Source organism: Amblyomma maculatum, chromosome 4 (assembly GCF_055883805.1).
Source record: "Amblyomma maculatum isolate TAMU_Amacu chromosome 4, ASM5588380v1, whole genome shotgun sequence".
Taxonomy (NCBI): Eukaryota; Metazoa; Arthropoda; class Arachnida; order Ixodida; family Ixodidae; genus Amblyomma; species Amblyomma maculatum.
This window is the reverse complement of record NC_139347.1, coordinates 160571245-160595032: the sequence shown is the minus strand read 5'-3', so window position 1 is coordinate 160595032 and position 23788 is coordinate 160571245.

The window sequence follows — 23788 nt, the reverse complement described above, 5'->3', positions numbered from 1 at the left end:
AATGTTAAATATTATAAGTACTCGTGCTCAGTCCCGACTGACGGCGGCAGCGTTTCGGTGGAGGCAAAACGAAGAGGCGTCCGTGGGGTGTGCGATGTCAGTGCACGTTAAAGATCTCCAGGGGATCGAAATTACTCCGCAGCCCTTCACTACGGCACATCCTAAATATCACCAGGTTGTCGGAATACTATGCAGCGCTCCACTGCGGCACCTCTGCCCATGACAGGAAGAAACCCCGCTCTTCCTGCCCAGTCCGGACTGGCAGAACACCTGCGCGAATTGGACAAAATAGGTCTTGAGTCCGTGGGTAAGGGGAGTGCACGGACAAGTCTCAGTACATTGGTGAGAGCAACTCGCTTCGGGAGTAGAGTGATTAAGTGGCGATGGGGAGAACTTTAACCACAGGATCCCAATAATGAAGGAAAACATTCTCCCAGTATGTACAGGTCGTTAGGCATCCCCCTTTAATATACACCCCATCTCCAACATCTCTTCCCGAAACCCTTGCCCTCCCTGATCAGTTACATTTTTCCTTTGCTACATGGAGATTCTCCTTTTATCTTTATGTTATCTTAACATGGGTATCTATATGTGCAGAAACGGGTTATTGTCTTGTTCAGTCGAACTTTCTCTTCTTGGGCTGCGGCTGGTATATATTATTGGATGCCACCCTGTTTTTCCGCTCCTCTCCGTGCATTGTATTTGTTGTGTGAAGAAACGTTTTGTTTGAAAAAGAAAATCGGTCCTGGATAATTAAGAAAAAAAAAAGAAAATCGGTCGTGGAGATGTGTAGCAGTGCTGGGCTGGGGTGTGCGAGGAACTTAGTCCGAATCCCTGTATGCGCTCGGAATTCTTTGCTTTTTTTTCTTTCATACTTTTTTCTCCTTTTTTCAAATATACGTGCGTTATTCTAGTACACCGAACTCTATATGAAATTGATAAACGATTTTTTCAATAAGGTTAAACTACTTCTATGATCCATAAAGTGAAAAATTTAGCGCAAAAATACTAGCACCAACTAGTCCGGCAACATACTCTCCTCTGCTTGTATGAGTTTGTGTGGTTTTGCTTTTTTTATCGTGTCGCACCAACTGGCTTGTAACTGCGCTCTATGAAGTATGAGATCAACCTGCTGTCATAATTTCAACACGAAATATGTAAGGATACACAGAATTTGAGAACATTGTCACAATTGTAAAACGACACTCGTTTGTTCTCAGTGAGGGACACAAAAGTATATACATGGTTAAAGTGTACCATCTCTGTTTTCACTTTCACGAATTTAAGACGGGATGCCCAAGAATGGCGCAGGTTAAGGCATTTCGCCTTTGGTTCTCTGCATAGTTCTGAAGCCAGCTGACAAATACTAGGCTGAAATGTTACGTAGCAATAAAAGCCTTCATTGAAATCAATGTTTGTAATTTTTTTGATGCATCCACTCTAGAACACATAGCTCTAAAATTAGGCTTGTGTGGAAGTGCTGCATTTTAAGCGAGCTCCCTAATGAAGAGAACTATATTCCTTTGACATCGTGAATGTCACATTAGACCATTAAAATTATTCCTAAAATTATCTCTAAATTACTTCTACGAAAGGAGCCGAAGTGCTCCTCAAAGGAGTATTTAACCGTGCTATTAAATGCAACGATAACTCCTTAATAACCCGACATATACTCCGAAAAAAAAAAAAGAAAACCCTGTCCAGAGAGAAGTAAAATGTTTACTCCTTTGAGTACCTTAAATACCTCTCCACACGCGACAGTAAAACAGATTCTCCTTTACTGAGGAGTAAAAAAACCTTTTTGAGAGTGCGCTAGGCCACGGGCCATTTACATCTCTTTGGATTGTTTTGTGTTTACAGTGGATAATTCATCGCTTTCTTGCCGGTAAACCTCAGAATATCGTAATTTACTAGTACTAATGTTTTGTCATCGTCTTTGAAAGCATGTAAGTTTTGCTGCTTACAGAGATATCCGGTGAAATAATACTTGTAATACTGCATGTTTTAGCTTGACTAGCTGCCAGTGGAGAAGCGACACCAATAAATATACTGTCGACTAAGTGTTTTGCAAATGCAAACACTGAAGGAAGCGTCGCCCGAATGCGACTACCTGTGCATATTTCGATGGTCAGCGAAGTGTTTTATCTTAAGTCGCAGATAGGAAGATGCACCGCAAGATTGGACGAGCGGCAGCGGCTGTTGCACGCGCAAAAGTGATGCGATGCGCGTATGTACTTGCTGGCGCACACTTCCATGGCTTCATTTCTGCGGGGTATTTGTAAGACAATGCGTGCTCCACATATAAGAAAAGTTGTACCGAATAGTTTGTACAGTTTCATGCTTATTTAGCACGCGGCATGCTCCGTCATGGCTATTTTGTTGAGCTTCATTGATCGGCCCTGCTTGAGTTCAGAAGCGGAAATACTCTGTCCGGTATCAGTTCCATAAATGACGTGTTCGTCTGGTGTCAGTTAAGCCAAGGTGGTCTGTCTAGTATATGGGCTCTACACCGGACCGGACCAACCGGTTTCACATCCATACTGGACCGGAATGTCCGGTTTGAGAGGAATACTGGAAATGGTCTGTGCGATGTTATCTCCCTGACGGACTGATTCGTCCGGGTTGAGAATCATAACGGACATGGTCTGTCCGGTTCGACCAGCATACTGGACATAGCCTGTCCGGTATTAACCTGTTTAAACCGCATACAGGACTGGCCACACCGGTATGAGATTTTTACGGGATAATATCGGATCGGTAAAACCCGGGTTGACGCGACACAGCACTATGCACTAGGGTAGTTGCTTCGTATTTTACAAATCCGTTGTATACACCGATCCAATTATCACTTTCTCATGGCAACTTGGTACGACGACAAATCGAAAAACTATTTTCACTAGGGACATTTAGGCTCTGTCTTTACGGGTACGATGCGACAGCGTTAAAGGCTGCCGTTCGCTGCTTCCCTGCTTGGATTCTCAATCGCATTTATGTACTTTACTACTGGCTTAATAAGAAATACCTAAATTTTGCCTCTGTCATCGCACTCTGATTAAGATACAGACGAAAGCTATGTACTTCATTATGCTAAAGATAATCAAACAGATATAAAGCCCCGCTTTAACCAAACCGTACGACAAGTAAGATTCATAGAGGGCTCCATTCTCCTCATTCTCTCAATTGAAATGAGAAACCCTAGTTGGTAGCTCGTGCCAAAGCGGCCGTGTCAAGTGGTCGCGAGACCTCGCACAATTCTAAAGCTGACCAGAACCCCGTCCTATGAGCTGCCGTCTACCAACTGCCAAAGCCAAGCCAGGAATTTTTCACTCATAATGTGAGAGAGAGAGAGAGAGAGAACAACTTTTATTTAAAATGCCTGCAGAAGCATAAATCCCTACGAGAAGCGACAAACGAGTGACGACAAAGGAGTAGCAATCTACGAGTAGCGAAAAACAAATGAATAACTAGAGAACTTCGCCCCGCGACGTTTACGTCACACGCACGTCACGAAAAAATGGTGGTCGCCTGATCTAGCAAGATTAGATATTAATGCGATAAAGATAAATGGTGCATTCATCTAAAATCCGGCGTTGGCGTTGAGTGAAAAATTCCGAGCATAGCGCTGGTAGCCAGCTGAAATGACTGGACGTAGGGTTGCCTGACGTTACATTTAACAGAAGGTGTCAACTCGGGCCTCTCCTTTCATGTGCGAGTGTGATATCAGACTCTGCCTGCCAGAATAGTTGCATTCACGTTATCGCTTAGCGACGCAGGCAAATACATACCACTTGGTCAGAGCGGGGCTTTATATGTGGTCTGGTAGCCTACGCTATCGCGTCATACCTTGTGGGGCCCGGCTTCACAGACCTTTAAAGCCAGCGACGCGCCGCCTTGTATTTGAAGGGAGCGGCGCTTCCCGGCACTCCCTATGCGCGGCTCCCACTGCCCTTCCCTCTACTGCCGAGGGGAAACCAGTCCCTCGCTAGACCTCTATAAAGCGAGGTGCGCCGGCGCCTAGCTTCCTCTTTTTGGTTCCTGCTGTCTCCTCCCTGCCTGCTTCCCGCTTGCGACCCCCGAACCTGCCTAGCCGGACGGCGTCGACAAGATCTGTAAGATAAAGATGTTTCTTCCACGGCCCCGCTGTTTGTGTGTGTGTGTACGTGCGCGCGTGTGTGTGTGTGCGTGCGTGTGTGCGTGCGTGTGTGTGTGTCTTGTGTCTCCCTCGGGCAGAGGAATCGCCCACAACCTTTAAAAGGGGAGCTTAAGTGTCCCCCATAATAGACATTTCAAATCCTTAAATTTTAAATTATGAAGGAGGGGGCGACAAACAACATTAAACCCAAGCTATGCGTACAACTCCACTGAAAATATTTCTTGTAACGCTAAATTGAAGGAAAACTGTGCGGTGAATATAACAAACTCTTAAGCCAAAAGTGTATTGGCCGGTGAATCAGCGTTTTGACCTGGCTGCTACTCATACATACAAGATGCTATGCCGTAGGCAGCCGCTTTCCCTTTTTCTCTTCTTTATACTTTTTTGCCACTTTGTGTGCTATTCCGTAGTACCCTGTAGCGGTTTCTTTTACGTGCGGCATCCTATGCGTAGCTACAAGCTGCTCTTCGCCCAACGGCGTCACGCTCCAGCGGCATCCGTTCCTTGGAGGATGGCATCGTGTAAAGATTTAGGAGCAGCGAGGCGTGCTTGATTTTTCTCCAGGAGAATTTCGCAGTGAATGTTTGCTCCCTTGGAGTTCGGCTTGAAATGTACAGATGACTACAATGCCGACGCCTACACAAAGCCAACGTCGCATTTTCTGGAGGTGAGGCAAAATCTTACGCTTCTTGCAACCGATGCATATATCATTGCCTCTTCAAAGGGACACTGACGATAGCTCTCTCACAATTGTTACGTGGATAAATTTATTAGTACGGTACTTCATGACTTTATTGTCACCCGTACGGGCGCGAAAGGCATATTTATTGCTTAGACAATTTAATTGGAAGTTTGGTGATTTTTTTCTAGCCACTGTGATTCAAACTGTTCTTGCCATAAACGTAGATGGGTAAAATGGCGCAAACATTGACGTAAATGCGCACTCCGTGATTGCTTACGCATGGCGAGTGGTGCACTCTAGCAGAAGCCGAAATTAAAGCTACAGCTGGCCGGAGTCATCACTTCGTTTTCACCAGTCACAGATCCCGTTCCCAACCTCTTATGTGTTTTTTACTTTGTGTCCAGGCCTTTTGCACTAAACGAGATGAAATTATTTTTTGTAAGGCTAAATTGAAGGAAAAGCGTGTGGTGAATATAACAATAATAGCGTGTTCATTGAAATATTTATAGCAGAGTTCTGTGATATGAGGAAAACGTTAGTAAAAAAGGTGGATTTTGAACTGGTAGTTGGATTTCGGCTACAATTACTTCTAGAAATATGAAGATTTCTGGAAGCTCTGCATTTTAACCACGAAATAATTCTCGTATAGGCGCCTGATTGGTAGGGAATTGAACAGACCTAGGGAATTAAACAGGGTCGCTTGGAGCTCGACGCCGTAGAGCAGTAGAGCCGCCAGTCGATTCTTGAAATTCATGGCCTGCCTGCAAATGAAAAAGAAAACTTGCGCGAGACGCTCTTCTGCCTCTAAAAAAAGCTAGAACTAAAAGAAGTTCAGCCGCATGAAATCATTTCAGTTCACCGTTTGCCAGTGAAAAATCAGATAGTAGCGCCTGAATTCGATTTTCACCCACAACTATGAGGGAGGCATGGCTTTCGGTCGAGGCAAAGTACGCCCACTAAATGATAGCAAACAGTTGCCTCTGCTATTTTTCAGTGAATACCTGACGCAACGAAACCGCCATATCAGCCAAAAGCAGAAGAGGCTGCTCTAAGCGGAGCGTTTCGGAAGCTGACATTGAAACCTTGGTCAAAGTATGACTGTTAGACTGTACTCTTTTACCGACTGCGATGGCTTCAAGAACTCAGTTTCTGAAAGCAATTGCGCGTTCTCGTTTTCGCATTTGAATATCCGAAGTCTCAAAATAATACTAAGAGAAAATTTAAAGTTATATCGGCTCTAACCGACTATTTGCATGCCTTGGTTCTCGTTCAACTTAACATACGGGATCACGCTGTTACCCAGTACCACCTCTAGGGGTTTAAAATTCCTTTTTTACAAGGTCAGGTAGAAGGGGCAGAGGAGTAGCAGTGTTTATAAAGAAGGACTGAATCGTCTCTGATGTCGCGATTATTTGAATTCAGCGAAATCTTTTTCTCTGAAAAGTGTTAACATGGACCTAGCTCTGGAGCTGATAGCAATCTACCGACCGCCTTCAAATAATGCCTCGTCTTTCCTAACGAAACTCAACACGGCCTGCGAAAAGATGACTGGATTCCAAACCTTGTGCATATAATAGATGATATTAGACAGACATCCTTAACGTGGAAAATAACATTGCCTGCAGCTATCTAAACATTCTGGCTGATCATGGTATAGTCAGTCAGGTGACCCGGAAATAAATAGTAGCAGACTTGTTCGATCTTGTTTAGATCACGTTGAGAATTGTGTGTCCGATGGAGCTTCAGTAAGATGGATTGTTATAAGCGAGAAGCTTGCTCATCATAATTTTGTCGGAGAGTGCACTGTGTCTAGGGCGAAAGTCACTAATAAACAGGAACAAGAAAGCGTTCAGATTATTGATAACAGGAGGTTGGATCAAAGTGTAACTGATTATGATTGGAAGTCGTTTTTATCACAGCCACATGATGATGCGCCCTATAATCACTTTCTGGTTTGTTTCTCTGTTTGGTTTACACCTCCAAAATAAATATTAAAATTAAAAAAAAAAACGCACTGATGACCGCTCGCGGCTATACATGAAAAATAGAAGCTGCAAAACATAGAGCCACATCACTCTCTTGATTGATCAAAAGGAACCTTTACCAGAAGGAGTTTTTTTTATTCCAGCAACGACTCGGCTAAAGCGTGGTCGCTTGTAAATCAGCTGCAGGGTTGCAAGCCTGGTGACTCGAGAAGGGTGGCTGAGTTAAATTTTGGGCCTGCAGACCAGTGCCTTGCTGATCTTTTAACCTGCATTTCTTGTCAGTGCACAGCCAGCAATCATTCAGTGCTGTTTCTTCGCCACGCATTCGTAAAGTCGCAATCGCAGAGTGGGCGTTTCTGCCCGATATGACCAATAATGATTTGCTAGAAATATTGCGTTCATTAAAAAACCAAGTCCACTGGCATAGATGGCACTTGAATGATTTTGTTTGGTTTGTGGGGTTGAACATCCCAATGCGACTCAGGCTACGAGAGACGCGGTACAGGATACCGGAAATTTGGACCATTTGGGGTCCTTTAACGTGCACTGAAATCGCACAGCACGCGGACGGCTGGCTGAAAAGCGGCCGCCAAGGCTTGCATTAGATCCCGCATCCTTGAGCACAGTAGTCGAGCGCCATAACTACTGCGCCACCACGACGAGTTAGTCATTCGAATTGATGACATTGTTAGAAATTATGAAGCCCTGAAGGATGTGCTTCTGTGTACAATGAGTACTATCATTACGGACTGTAAAATCCCAATTTCTATGAAACTTGCGCGAGTGATCCATGTGCCCAAAAAGGGCGATCTTCCAGAAATTCATAACTACCGACCAATATCCGGGCTGCCTTGTATGCGCAAATATTGGAAAAAAACACGTATTCAGGGTTATGCAGAGTTTTGGGAACATACGTGACATTATTTCGGACAGTCAGTGCGGTTTTGTGGTAGGTAAAGGCACGCAGGGTCTGTTGAAAGACGTCTCAGACTACTTGCATTCAACCTTCGAATTTAATCAGGTAGCTTGTGGTGAGGTCGAGGTAGCTGAAGATTTCTGCGCTAGGGTAGCAGGCCAATCGACCTCAACGGCAACGCTACATTTCAACGATGTTCCCGCTTCTCGGGATTCACGAATGGACCTCCTCTTCGCCATGGAGGAACTTGACGCTGCGCTGGCTTCTTGGAGATGGTTATCATCGCCGGGTACCGACGGTGTGACATACCTTGCGCTTGGTAATGTTGGACATGAAGCTAGACATGTTCTTCTGAAATATTACAACTCATGGAGTGAGGGTACAGTTTCAGACGAGTGGAAGTGCAGTCGTTTAGTCCCGTTCCTGAAACTTGGCAAATCGCCTCTGGACTTGACATCATACCGCCCAATTACACTAGCTAGCTGCGTCGGTAAAGTACTGGAAAGAATACTGTTTACGCGTATTGAGTGGTACATGGAGCGCTATCGCGTATATCCGGATGTCTGGGCTTCAACGTTGACGTTCTTCAATTTACAGTGTGGCGGACTTGATATCATCTGTACAGCGTCATAAAATTTTAAAACATTTACCCGTGGCGTTGTTACTGGATATAAAGGGCGCATATGACAACGTCAATCACCAGGACAATTTGGACGCTCTGGATGCTGGCAATATTGGTGGTCATGTTTTGTGATAGATACGGAGTTATTTATCCAACAGATCGCACTTTATGCAGACTGAGGATGGCCGAACACCTCATTTCACTTCCCGTGGCGTCCCACAGGGTAGAGTACTAAGCCCAACGCTTTTCAATATTTCTCTTGCAAGGCTTGTCGACCTAATACCAAAATCGGCACAACTTTCAATCTAGACAACATCTGTATCTGGGCTTCAGGCGACATCTGTTTCAGTGCACAGATTCGAGCAAAGCTTCAAAAGGCGGAAGTATAGTTGCATCCTATATCCACCTGCAAGGACTGCAGATATCAACCGAAAAGTGTTCGTTAGTTGCATTTACACGCAAGAACATGCCACCTTACACCGTAAGAATTAATAGTAAAGCAATACCCTACGAAAGCAGCCATCGATCTGGGGAGTGATCATCGACCGAAATCTTTCGTGGATTCCCCATATTTCATTCATGATAAAGAGGCTGACAGCGATTGCTCACATACTTGTCTTTCTTGGGGGAAAGTCATGGGGGGCGTCAGTGCGGATGATGCTCCAGCTGTACAATGCCTTATTCACGGGATGCCTTCGGTACAGTTGCTGCACTTGGAAATATCAGAAAAATCAACTTAAGAATTCTACAGAGCGTTCAAGCTCAAGTTCTGCGAACCTGCCTGGGACTTCCGAAATGTGCCTCTACAGCTGCTACAGTATTCATTGCCCAGGATGCATCCCGTAACTACCCACCCAACTGTTATAGCCATGATGTGCACATTTCCGACACACCTCCCGGGTTCTCTCTCATCATTTGGCCAGTGTTCCTATTACTAGGCCGCGTACACCGTTTCCAGAGGCCTTTGATGTACATCAAGCTATTCTGCCGTCCCAGTTCACACCCGCCTCTAGACCGTCATCTCCACTAGGGAGCCTGCATAAACCCCGTGTGCTTGTTTCAAAGCCCGGCATCAGGAAAAAGGTCAAGTTATCGCCGACAGAACTAAAACGAGGGACTATCGAATATTTCCATGAGCACCATGAAAACCGCTTGCACGTATACGCCGACGGCTCAGGGAATGCCGTGAGTTCTTCAGACTCCATGGTCACCCTTGTTGTTTAACTTGTTCGTCAATCACTTGTTGCAAAGCATTACCTTCTTTAGGCTGTATAAATATGTAGAGGACACATTTCATTTCCCACCATATTGAATTTCATGCCTGCGTCGAGACACTTCAAAAAGATGCCACTGCTGCAGTAGACTGGTATGATTCAAATTTCATCAGTATAAATAGTACAAAGACACAACTTGTATGTTTCAGAAACCCCCTTAAGAGTCTAAACTTAGACAGTCGTTTAAAGTTGCATTCACCAAGTTGTATTTCTTGTCATTATTTGCCATTTCCTTACGTTGAAATGGTGAAATATATGGGCATCTTTCTGAACTTTGACATCGGTAAGTCATCTCGCCTTTCTGGGCACGATGGTACCGCTAGCATGCGGCACGCTGATAAACTGTTTGCATTCATTGTGCAGCTGTCCTTTGGCCTGCTGCTTCACACTGGCGATGGAGAGACAGCGTAAGCCTGGGTGACAGGACTGCGCAGGTGCTCTACACCAACAAATGCCATGTGCTTGATCTGCCGCCGCTTACATCGTGGAAGCCACAGAGTCACCACCTGAAGACAACAAGCTGGGAGCTTTGGCACGTAGTCTGCCATTAGAGCCACTGCTCTCTACAGCTATATACAATCTGCCTTGGGCGTACTCGGCCACTGGGTACGGTGGCACTGCTAGCATGCAACCCGTTTGCATTCATTGGGCAGGTAAGGAAAGATTTCGGATATTGCATCCGCTCAAGTGACCCGTTTCTGGTAGTGCTGCCGTGTTCATCGCTTTTCATAGAGGTGGTTGATGTCGCCTTGACCTTGAGAAAATTGTTGCTGTTCAGTGGAGACGTTGAACCTTATCCTGACCCCTTGCTAAACAGCTGAATGATATTGCAGCTGACATAAAAGATCTAAAAGAAAAAATTTTTGACAGACAGAAACCAAACTTGACATCCTTGCTGTCATTGAAAGTAAAGTTGAGACTTCCCAGCAACAAATGACTGACATCAATCAAGTCATAGAGGCACTTTAAAAGAATACTGATAATTTAGAAAATCGCTGTAGGTGGTCTAACTTAATCATTTATGGCCTCCCAGAAAATGAGAAAGAACCAAACGAGTCACTCGAACAGAGAGTCAATAATAAAATAATTGTCGAACTTTAGAGCTCAAAAAAGCTGCAATAGACAAAATACACAGGTTAGGGAAGCCCGCGACAGGTAAGGTTAGGCCAGTAATAATGAAATTACTGGACTTAGGAAGAGGATACAATCTTAGGAATAGGATACAAACTGAAATCAACCGACTACTCAGTTGGGGAAGACATCTCCATAAGAGTACGAGACATACGAAAGAAATTTTGTAACACTGCCAAACCAAACCGTGATAGAATAGAAAATGTATCACTTTCCTATGAGAAATTGTACATTAACAAATTTGCATTGCAAAAAAATTTCTTCCTTTTGTCCTTCCCGATGTGGGTGACGCTGAAGCCGTTTTCTGTAAATTTTTATGCGACGGCATGACGATTGTTACCGGTTGCGTTTACCGCAGTCCATCTTCTGACAGCACATGCCTTTCAGCCATTCAAGAGTACATGCAGCATCAGGTGCATCAATCTAGGATTATTCTTGCAGGTGACTTTTACCTTGCCGACATAGAATGGGCCAGAATGTATCACACATCAGATCCTTAAGAAGCGCTAATAGACGTGATGCTAAATTTTACCCTACATAAATGGTTTCTCATCCCACTCGCATTGAAGGTACAACGAAAAATATCCTCGGCCATATACTTCTGAGCAAACAATTTTCAAATCAACCAATTGAACATTATCGAAGGTATATTTGATCCCAGTATAATTATGTGCACATTCCCACTCTGACTGCATTACTAGCCCTCCTGTATGAAGAGTTTTATTAACTTTATTAAAGCAGATGACGACAGCATACTAACCTATCTAGCTCATGAATTGCCTTCCTTCCAAGAATAAGCCTCTCATGCATCCACTGATGTAAATTCATTGTGCATTCATCTTAAGAGCATTATTCTGAACTGTGTAACTAATTACGTTCCAATGAAACAGAAAAAAGCAACGCCTGAAAAATCCCAGTATCACGCGCGAAGTTATCCCTGCTAAGCGACGTGTAAACGGCTTCAAGTAGAACACCTATTTGAACTAGTTGGTACATTTCTAATAAAGGATTATACGGCGCGACGAACGAGGACAAAGAAAGCACAGAAACGATAGGATTAGCGCCTGTCGCTACGGGACCGCGCTAGTCCTGTCGTTTGTGTGCCGTCTATGTCCTCGTCCTTCCCGAAGTATTATTTTCTATTCAGAACGACTTCACAAGGCTAGCAAAAACAGCCCGACACCCTCTACGTCTTCTGAGTTAAAATCTGTATAAACGAATTCAAGCAAAAATTAAATCACTCAAAACAAAATTAGTACAGGGAAAAATTTCCCAACTTCCTTAAAAATAGCAGATTTTGGAAACATCTATGCAGTGCCCAGTCTGCAGCAACCAACCTAACAAAAAAAGAAAAAACCTACAATGGCTAATAGCTACAACACCTTTCAGTCAGTCTTCACGAATGACAGTTGTACACTTTCTCCTCTCCCGCCATCTCGTTCCTCGATTCTTGATCCATCAATAAAAACTGATGTCGGAATCCTCAATGTTCTTCTCAACATTAACCCCAAAAAATCCAAAAGCCCTGATGGAATTCCAATGAATTCCTTTAAAAATCGGGTCAGTGGTGCAGCAAATGTCTGGGAAAGATATTTGGTAAGTCGCTTTCAACTGGTAACGTACCGCATGACTGGAAAATGGCAAAAATAATACCGATGCACGACACAGAAAATAAAATGAATGGTGCTAACTTCAGACCTATATCATTGACAAGCACTTCATGAAAAATATTACATCATATATTTACAAAAAACATAACTCGGTTTCTAGAACGCGAACACAAATTACCTACTCACCAGCACGGTGTTCGAGATGCGTTATCAACTATCACATAACTAACAGAAGCAGTTCATGACCTAACCCTTTATGTTAACAACCGTTCTCAAGTCGACATCATTCTACTTTATTTATGCAAAACTTTTGACTGTGTGAGTCCCAATAAGTTAACTGCAAAATTAGAGAACATTGTCACGTGACGGTGACAGTGCCATGATCACAAAACTGCACACAGTCGTAGAATCACTGAAATTAACTCTTTATTTGGCTGACTTGCGCCCTCAATATAACTGAACTCGGTGGCGGTGATAGCAGGAAACGTACTCACTGGAGGCCTAATTACTATCTCTGTCACATTGAAAAACGTATAATTTATAGGCGGCTAGGAAACATCAGGGCGGTTATAAAAAAAAACTGCAGTTTTTTTATAACCTACATCGACATAAAGCCGAAGACGGTGACTAGCACAACTTAGGATTAGAAACATACACGAGTGGTCAGACTCTTCGAGACACATCTGGGCGCAGCTTGCACGACAAGGAAACTGAGAAAAGTGCGTCTCGCGAAAACGAGCATGAAAAAACAAAAAATACAGAATTGATCCGCGGGCCAGAATCAATTAAGTGATTCAGGCCGCATGCCAGCGGCTGTCGAAAAAAAAAATATACAAATAAAGATTTGAATGCTTTGTGGCAGCATTATTGGAAAGGAAGAAGTTTCTGCCTGGATAAGAAATTTTTAAAACGTCGTTGACAGTTCTGTATAACAAACCATACGTAATTTGATACCGTCTCTGTCACATATGGAGTTCCACGAGGCTCAGTAATTCTCGGTATACTACTATTCTCGATCAATATCAATGACATAACGAATAATATAGGGTGCAAAATTAAACTCTTCACGAGTTATTACGCAATATAACGAGACATTAAAAGCAATAACGACCATCTTATTCTTTCCGAATTCCTTAACACGGTATTCGAATGGTGCTTCCTCTGACAGAGGTCTATTAACTTATTAGATCACCAGCAATGGCAATTGCAAGAAAAAAGGAAATCCTCTCACTTCAAGTACATCGTTAATAGCATACCATTTTTAAAAGGTGATCAACATAAATTCTTAGTAATAACACTGACAAATAATCCTAACTGGGAAGCATACATAAATAATACGACTGCAGCACTACAAGAATATATTAATCAGATAAGACGCCTGAAGACCATTACAAATAAGTTTACGTTTTTGACCTATGAAGCATTTGTCCGACCAGATTTAAAATACGCTAAAACAATTTGATTTTCTTATACAGCAACTAACATAGCTAAACTCGAAGGCGTGCAAAGCAGCAAGGTTTATTCACAGCAAATACCGGCGCACATGCGCTCACTTCTGTTAGCTCGTTTAGAACTAAACGCATTATCGACTAGAGCAAAATAGGCTCGACTAAAATTTGTTTTTCAAAGACTGCGCCACCAGTACAAAATTGATACCACTCAGTACCATATCGTTTTCTCTGTCTATAATAATAAGGCACCATTACGAGCATGCGCTAGCGGAATATTCTTTTTCTAACGACGTATTCAGGTACTCTTTCTTTCTTCGGTCGATAAGAGAATGGAATAAAATAAGCTTATCTCTATAAAACACAAATTCATTTTTGCAGTTCGTATCCCAACTATAATTAATCACAAGAGATCAGTAATGATTCTCATTTTTATTGCCGGTTCTGTTTTACAAGACATTGACAGTGCGTAGGATTAATATTGTGTGCTCCGATTATTGTTGCTTACTGCTGAAAGTTTTGTTGTTTTTTGTGAAATGTCACCATGCTGTTGTGCGCATTGTTCGGCTCTCTTTTTCACAAAAATTGTACACTTTGTTGTCTGCATTTGTTGGAGCTATTTTGCTTCTTTCATTTTTTTTTATGTATGCATGTAGATAAAATGTATGTTTTACCCGTCTGCTAGGCTCTCGCTTGTGAGCGCCAGTATTATCAGATAAATAAATAAATAATATATGTAAACAGCTAAGAAAGGTATCTTGCTGATTGTACAATATGAAATTATACATGCATGTCTGTTAGAAAGATACTCAGTATTGCGGCATGGCAAACGCTGTTTTTGCAATTGTGCTGATTTTTGGAAAACGCGGGTGAATAATCTTTAAAAAGCGCCCTAAAAAGTGTGGCGTACAATAGTTCCTAGGTAAAAGGAGATGACGTCTACCAGAAATTCTGCTCTCTAAAATTGGGCACGGTGTTTCTGCAATGCAATTGCTGTTGTCAGGAATATGAGGACGCACAAGTTCCAATTTCAACGAGTTTCCTTACATCACTTACGTGCCGCCGACCTTTATGCACTGCCTACCCCTCGAGCTAAGCACGGCGTAAGCTAGCGCTGTTTTTATGTCCCCGTGATATTTAGCAGACTGCTCGGTAAAATACGGGAATAGAAGAGTAAGAAAGCGGTAAAGAAAGCCCTCTTGAGCTACTCTTTCCGTTGATTTTGCTTTGTGAAAAAAGTTGTAGCCAATTTTACCTCCTTTTGCTTGCCCTCATCTTTTATTTCTTACATTGGTATTTTGGACATTATTCCTTTTCTGTTTGGTGTGAGGTCCTTCTAACGGCTGTGTAGTTGGTGGAGAAGCGTCCTGTCGTCTAGCTAACTTGTTTTCTTTTTCAAATGTCTTCTACACAGATATCTGAGGTACTTTTGTCAGAAAACATATTATCGCCGCCTGCTACTGGGCTTTGAACAAGAAGCCAGTGTTGGGTTTGGCATGCCTGGGAAGGTTCATGTATGCCCTGCTTTGAGAAATAAACCAGTTTTATTGTTTTGTTTCAGGCTCATACTAAAATGGCTGCACACCATACGAATGTTTGGATTGGCCACCATCCGAAAATTAACTGAACATTTATTTCATGCAGACAACATCAATGTTATTCACATGTCAATTGAATAATAAAAGCACATTGGAACAAATTTGGGGAACTTCATATTTTGTTTCCTCCAGATCGTTATGATTACCCAATTTGGCTGTTTGCGAATCACAAAGTAATTTTTCAGTAGACGCCAATGACCACCGAAATTCCACCTTTTCTAGAGTATACAAGAGCAGATCCCTGTCAATAATTTAAAATGCTTTTCTCAGATACAAACACAAACAGTAAAATCTTTCTTTATTCAATATTTGCGTGCACAAGGTATGAAAAGTGTTAAGGCAGGGTTATTAAAATTTTTGCAGTCCAGAACTCGCATTGATTTGAAGAAAAAATGCAATTCATTCTCTTAAAGGCTGCTAATTTATATACAAAATATTTCCCCGTGATGTGTGCTACTACAACTGGCAGTATCTATTGATTAAATTTTATTTATGACTGCATTTTGTAGGCTGTGCTTGCAATCTTTTTCCACAATCTTCTTCCATGTTTCGAAGCTTCGACAGCGGGCACAACGTGATTCCTGCCTAACCTGGTACGAATTTGAAGTATTCAAGAACAGCTGGGTTACAGGAGCTCCACAGCGGAGACCAAGCGAATGCTATGTCAAATCATGACAGCGTCTGCTTATTTCTGTAAACACCTCTACGAAGTCTGCAGAACTGATGTTGTGTTGTATTGTGTTGGGTTTTTTTGGCGCATAAGCAACTAAGGCTATCATGCGCCAAGAGCAAGGTTATTTTTTGCGTGTGAAAAAAAGGAGGAAAACGCGTGTGTTCTAACTAGAGTTTCTTTAGAAAGTCACCTTTTACGAAACGGGTTGTGTTGGTTTTATGGCGCATAAGCTGCTAATGCAATGATGTGGAAAGCTTGAGGTTTTATTTTTGTTTAATGATGCACACTTGATTTATTCTAGTTTTTATAAGATATTTGCTTCTTTTAGAGCTTATGTAATAGAGATGTCCGGATACCAACCTCGCACGGTGGACTGGCGGCTTTGCATAAAGCACCTCTTTCTGTGACAACGAGGCCCGTTTTCAACGAGCCCAAATCACTTCTCAGGACAAATGCGCTGACAATTTATATTACAATCAGTGTTGTGTGAACGTCAGTTTTGTACATTCAATTACGTTGTAATATCACTTGATCTATTGAAGCGGTTGTTTAGAAACAGAGCATCACCTCGCTTGCAAGATGACCGTGGTTCGAATCCAGGTGCAGCGCAATTTCCCACCCGATTTAAAATAAAATTAGAGGAGATTAACATTGCTGAACCGGATGTGGAGCAAAAGCTTTCGCTGCGGGCAACTTGCTGTTGTTCGTCTCTATACCAGGATTGCAACTACCGAATGCTGTTGTCACCAGCGGTTTCATCTTGTTCTTGGCTCAAGGTCATTCGAGGAGTCGGCGCCACGGCGAAGGTGTGACCACGCCGAAAAGGCGAAGCTGCTGGCGCAGTGTTGCCTTTGCAACAAAATAAAAATTAAAAAATCCGTGTGTCAATGAAGTTGCTTAAGAGGTTTGGGGTGCGACTTGATACCGGCGAACACCTCTGGAAAAGTACTTCTTCACCAGAATAGGATGCAGCCACCACATAGTAATTCGCCACAACTTCCTACGTGATGTACTCCGACAATTCCTGGCCCTCTTTCCCCAGTGGCTGCGAAGCATCTGACCACCGCGGCGGTCAGACCTGTAACGCAGCAAAAGGTGCTAAGAATCTCTGACTCCGGACATGATGCCATTCGAAACTGACCTCGGCAAAGTTTAACACTAGCTTGTGAGGCTAGCTTAGCAGTACTCTTGGAGCAACTAGCGGCCATTAAATGGGATATCATAGAGTTTAGCGAGGATAGGAGGCCAAAAGTGGTGTATACTGTAGACATGTATTGTGGTATCGGGGTTTACAAGAGAGAACGGAACTAGGAGTAGTCTTCCTTGTCAATAAGGATATCTCTGAGAATATAGAGGAATTCGGTAGCATTAATGAGAGGGCGGCGCAAATGCTAATTAAGCTTAATAACTGGTGCAAACTGAAAGTTGTGAAGACCTGCACGCCTACATGTCGCCATGATGACCAGGCAGTCCAAAGAGTCCACAGAGATGTAGAATTGGCAATGGAGAAAGTAAAGAAGCAGAATACTGTACTAATTGAGGACTTCAATGCGAAGGTTGGGAAAAAGCAGTCTGGAGACCAGGCAGTGGGGACTATGGCATTGGCTCTAGGAATAACAGGGAGAAGTTATTAGTTTTGTTTACAGAGCGCAATAACTTAAGAATCATGAATACCTTCTCAGCAAACAGGAGAACGGTATGTGGAAACTGAAAAGCCATAACGGGGCGACTAAATATTAAATTGACTTCATACTCTGTTCTAATTCCGGCATTATGCTTGATGTAGAGGTAATCGGAAAGGTGCGAAGCCGTGACCACAGAATGGTAAGCTCTCGAACTAGTCTAGATGGGAAGAGGGAACGAAACAGATTAGCAAGAAGAAAGAAGTCCATCAAAGGATCAGCGGTGGAGGGGAGAACAGAAGAATTCAGGATCTCGCTACTGACACGATATTCAGCTTTAACCGAGACTGACGACTTTAGTCTAGAAGTAATGAACAATATTTTAAGAGATATCATTACTAAGTGCAGGGTAAAATCAGGCGGAAAGATAGTTAGGGAGAATGCCGGTAAAATATCTAAGGAGAAAAAAATTGGCTAGGAAACGTCAAAGTCTGAAAGCTTCCAACCCAACAGAGAGGATAAAACTGACAGATGTATCAAAGCTAATCAATAAGCGTAACGTGGCCGACATGAGGAAGTATAGGATGGGGAAAATTGAGAATTCCCTAAAGGACGGGCGCAGCCTTAAACCAGTGACGAATCAGGTATGCGCTAAGGTACAAGGCCGGCAATGTCATCACGAATATGGACAAAAATTTGAAAGTAGCCGAGGAGTTCTAAACTGATCTACACAGCAGCCGAAGAAGTCCATAGTGAAAAGCAGTCAGGCGTTCCGCCAGTGAAGAAGGACGAGGTCAAAATAGGTTTAGAAACTATGAAAAGAGCGAAAGCGCCTGGGAAAGGTCAAGTAAATATATATTTGTTGAAGGATGGGGGGATATCGTGCTAGGAAGACTGGCCACTCTGTATGTGCAATGCCTGGTGTCATCGAATGTGCTTGAACTGTGGAAGAACGTCAACATTGTCTTGACTGATAAGGAATGGGATACCAAAGACTTGAAAAATAACAGGCAAACCAGCTTACTATCTGTTGCGCACAAGGTATTTAAGTTCAGTTCAGTCGTTCAGTAGTGTCCGACTCTACGTGACCTTATGGACCATATCACGCCACGCTATCCGGTCTCCCACTATCTTCCTAACATCACAGAACTTCATCTGCAGCGCCTCGAGGGTGGTAGGGATAACAATAAGAAATAGGAAACGTGCAGAATGGGTCAAAGAAATAACTCAAGTCACTAACATTGTAATGGAAATAAAGAAGAAATGGGCATGGGCAGGACATTTTGCGCGAAGAAAGAATAACTGATGGTCGCTTAGGGCAACAAACTGGATTCCAAGGGAAGGAAAGCTTAGTAGGGGGTGGCAGAAAGTTAGGTGGGCGGATGAGGTTAAGAAGTTCGCAAGGGTTAAGCGGATGCAGCTCGCCCAGAACCGGGTCAATTGGAGAAATATGGGAGAGGCTTCGCCCTCCAGTGAGTATAGTCAGGCTGAGGATAATGATGATGCGGTCAGTTTGATTGTTTAAACAATTTTCGTTCGGCATATTGGTCACGTATAGGGGGGTGAGGCAGCGAGAATTTGGAAATAAAGTCAGATAAACAGTAAACCGACACGATGGGTGCTGTCTTCAGTTCAGCTCAGTTCAGCCGTGTCCGACTCTTCGTGACCCTAAGGACCATATCACGCCACGCTTTCCGGTCTCTCCCTATCTTTCTAACATCACATAACTTCATCTGCAGCGCCTCGAGGATGCCATCTAACCACCGCGTTTGCTGCCTACCTCTTCTCCGGTGACCCTCAACCTTTCCCAGCATCAAATCTTTCTCCAGCGACTCCTCTCTTCTCATCAGATGACCAAAGTACCTGAGCTTTAACTTTAGAATTTGATCCCCAATTGAGTAGTCAGGGTTTATGGTCGACAATATCGACTGATTTGATCTTCTGGCAGTCAAAGGAACTCTCAAGAGTCTCCACCAGCACCACAATTCAAACGTGTCAATTCTTCGGCGATCAGCCTTCTTCACAGTCCAACACTCGCATCTATACATCACAACTGGAAAGACCATAGCACGAGTAATACGGATCTTGGTTGGCAGTGTAATGTTTCTGCTCTTTACTAGGCGGTCAAGGCTAGTCATGGCTCTCTTTCCCACAAGTAGACGTCTCCTAATTTACAGTCTCCTTCCGGGGTAATCTTGGAGCCCAAGAAGAGAAAATCCATCACAGCTTCCCCTTCTTGTCCCTTGATGCTCCAGGACGTGATAGGGCAAGACACCATGATCTTTGTCTTTTTAATGTTCAGGTTAAGTCCAAACTTCTCACTCTCTTCTTGTACACGGATCAGAAGTCTCTTGAGTTCCACTTCACTTTCTGCCATTAAAGTGGTATCATCCGCATATCTAAGGTTGTTGATACGTTTCCCAGCAATCTTCACTCCAGCTGAAGACTTGTCCAAACCGGCCTTCCTAATGATGCACTCAGCATATAGGTTAAATAGGCAGGGCGACAGTATGCTGCCTTGTCTCACTCCTTTCTCAAACGGAAACCAATAAGTAAGACCACGCCCAGTTCTGACTGCAGCCTCTTGCTCTTCATACAGGTTTCTAAGGAGACAGATGAGGTGAATTGGAACTCCCATCTCTTGGAGAGCTTGCCACAATCTGCTGTGATCTACGCAGTTAAACGCTTTCGCATAATCATTAAAGCAGTAGATGAGTTTCTGGAACCCTCTTGTTTTTTCCATGATCCAGCGAAGGTTGGCAATCTGGTCTCTAGTTCCTCTGCCCTTGCGAAACCCAGGTTGCACGTCCGGAAGCTCCCGATCCACATACTGCTGCAGCCTACCTTTCAGGATTTTAAACATCACCTTGCTAGCATGCGAAATAAGCGCTATCGTGCGGTAGTTGGAACAATCTTTGGCACTGCCTTTTTTTTTGGAATGGGGATGTAAACGGACCTCCTCCAATCCTGTGGCCACTTCAGGGTTGTCCAAATCTTCTGACATAATGTATGCAGAATATTAACAGCGTCATAGTTGAGGTTTTGAAGCAACTCAGCTGCAATGTCCTCAATTCCGCTAGCTTTGTTCATAGCAACGCTGGCTAAGGCCCATTCAACTTCACTCTTCAGGATGCCCGGCTCGAGATCAGTAATCACAACCGTCTTATGTTGGGTTTGCACATCCGGGTCCTTCTTGTACAGTTCTTCTGTGTATTCCTGTGAATTCTTCTTTATCTCTGTGGCTTCAGTGAGGTAGCTGATTCGCTTGTCCTTTATCACGCCCAGCTTTGCACAGAAGCTTCCTTTGATATCTTTGATTGTCTTATACAGAGCTGTTGTGTTCCTCAATTGGTTGTTGTCCTCAACTGCTTGGCACTGTATGTTCAGGAAGACATTGTTATCTCTTCTTGCTATTTTCTGAAAATCCGCATTGCGAACCTTGTATCTTTCTCTTTCTCCTATAACATTTGCCATCCTCCTTTCCTCAATTATTTGCAAAGCCTCTTCAGATAACCATTTTGCTTTCTTCCATTTCTTTTGCTTTGGAACTACCTTAGTAGCAACTTGTATTATATCACGAACACCAGTCCACATCTCTTCAGGCTCTCTGTCTTCTAGATGTAATTCTTGAAATCGATTCCTAACTTCCACAGCATATTCTATTGGAATTTGATCCAGATCATACCTGAAAGGCCTCCTAGTTTTCTGCGTTTTCTGCAATCAAAGCTTAAATTTGGCAACAAGAAGCTGATGATCGTTGCCACAATCGGCCCCAGGCATTGTTTTCACTGCTTGTATAGCGCTTCTTCATCTCTGCCGGCAAAGAATATAATCAATCTGATTCTTGTACAGACCGTCCGGTGAAGTCCATGTGTACAGGCGCCTCTTCTGCTGTTGAAAATGAGTATTCGCTATGGTCAGGTTGTTTTCTTGACAAAACTCTACTAGCCTCTGCCCAGCTTCATTTGGCTCACCAAGACCGAACCTGCCTGTAATTCCGGATATTTCTTCACTTCCCACCTTAGGATTCCAGTCTCCTAGGAGAAAAAGGACGTCTGATTATGGAGTGCGGTCTAAAAGGCATTGCATGTCAGCATAAAATCTCTCAACGTCAGCTTCTTCAGCAGTAGTGGTTGGTACATAGACTTGGATAACTGTTATGTTGAAAGGGTGACCTGGGGTCCAAAGTGAAATCATTCGGTCGTTTTTTGGGTTGTGCTCTAGTACTGCTTTGCCCATTCTTCTGTTTATTTACTATGAGAGCGACCCCATTCCTTCTCCTGGATTCGTACACACAATAAAAGACATAATAGTCGCCGGAATTAAATTCTCCCATTCCGGTCAACTTGAGCTCGCTGACACCCAAAATATCAATGTTCAATCTGTCAATTTCTCGCTTGACGAGATCCAGTTTACCTTGCGTCATAGATCTTACATTTCATGTTGCTGTGTGATATATCTCCTTGCAACATCGGACTTTCCGGTCGCTTCCCGACACATCCACAACTGAGCGACCTTTTGGTTTTAGCCCAGCCGCTTCATTCGTCCTGGAGCTACTAGGAATCACCCTTTGTTCATCCCCAGTAACATGTGGGACGCGTTCCAGCCTGAGGGGCTCATCTTCCGGCGCCATACCATTAATGCGATTGTGACTGGTCATAGGGTTTTCTTGGCAGGAAATACTGGATTGGGTTGCCACTACTTTCTCCAGTGAATCACATTTTGTCAAAACTATCTGCCGTCACCTGTCTATCTTGGGTGGCCCTACACAGCAGAGCTCACGACTTCATCGAGTTTCGCAAGCCCCTCCGCCACGACAAGGCAGTGATCCATGAAGGGTAAATAAGTGCCATCAGCACTTGGTGTTCCCAGGTGGTCTTCCTCCCAAGTACTAACCGAGCCCAATGCTGCTTAGCTTCGTTGATCGGACGAAAACCGGCGTATTCTGCATGGTATCTACTAATGTAAATTTTGGCGATATGTTAATCCAGCAAAGACTCAAAATGTTGGAGGTATACTATAGTCAAGAACGTACCAAAAGCCTTAATTCTTTTTCCCTTTTCTCTTCAGTTTTCAATCCTGACGATGGTTTGTCACCAAATTTAATAGACTCACTTGTCTGCCCACCCCAGTTCAAGACATATATATCACACACCAAGGAGTTCTAAACTTGCTTCTTCAACTATCAGTGAAGAAAAGCCCAGGCTCCGATGAAATCCCAAACGAATTTCTGTTCAGATCTGCAGAATGGGTTGCCAAATACCCCACGAAATTTTCTCAATTATCTATTACCACAGGGTCTTTTCCGTCTGCTTGGAAGCATGACAAAGTTATTCCGATCCATAAGAGTGGTTCTACATCTGGTGTCAATAATTTCAGACCAATCGCTCTTCTGTGTACATGTTCTAACTTGCTTGAACACATTGTATTTAAACAGCTTACGGCGAACCTTGAAAATAACAACTTACTTCACCCTTCACAACATGGGTTCAGAAAAGACCTTTCTGCAATTACTCAGCTTATAGAAACCGTTTATGATCTTTCCATAGGAATAAATTGCCGTGGCCAAACTGACGTAATATTCCTGGATTTTGCAAAAGCATTCGATAAGGTATCCCATCCAAAGTTGCTGCTTAAAATTAACTCAATATTCAGAAACCCCAAAATAAGAACCTGGTTTTCTTCCTACCTCACCTCCCGAAAGCAGTTCGTATATCTAGGAGATTATAAATCGACTTCTTCGCCAGTGCTTTCAGGTGTGCCGCAGGGATGTGTCTTAGGCCCTCTTTTATTCTCGGTTTTTATAAATGATCTTTCAAAATCAATCGCTGTTCCAGTCAGACTGATCGCTGATGATTGTGTGGTGTACAATCAATCAAATCCACAAGTCGCCAAGAAGAATTGAACACTAATCTACAAGAAATTAAAAACTGGTGCGCTAAATGGCAAATGGTAATCAATCCTGATCAACCTGAAATCATGTTTCTTACCAGGAAGAAAATATTATCATATTTCCTTAAAACAATCCAGGTAAACAAGTTAACAAGGTACAACACCACAAGTATCTTGGTTTG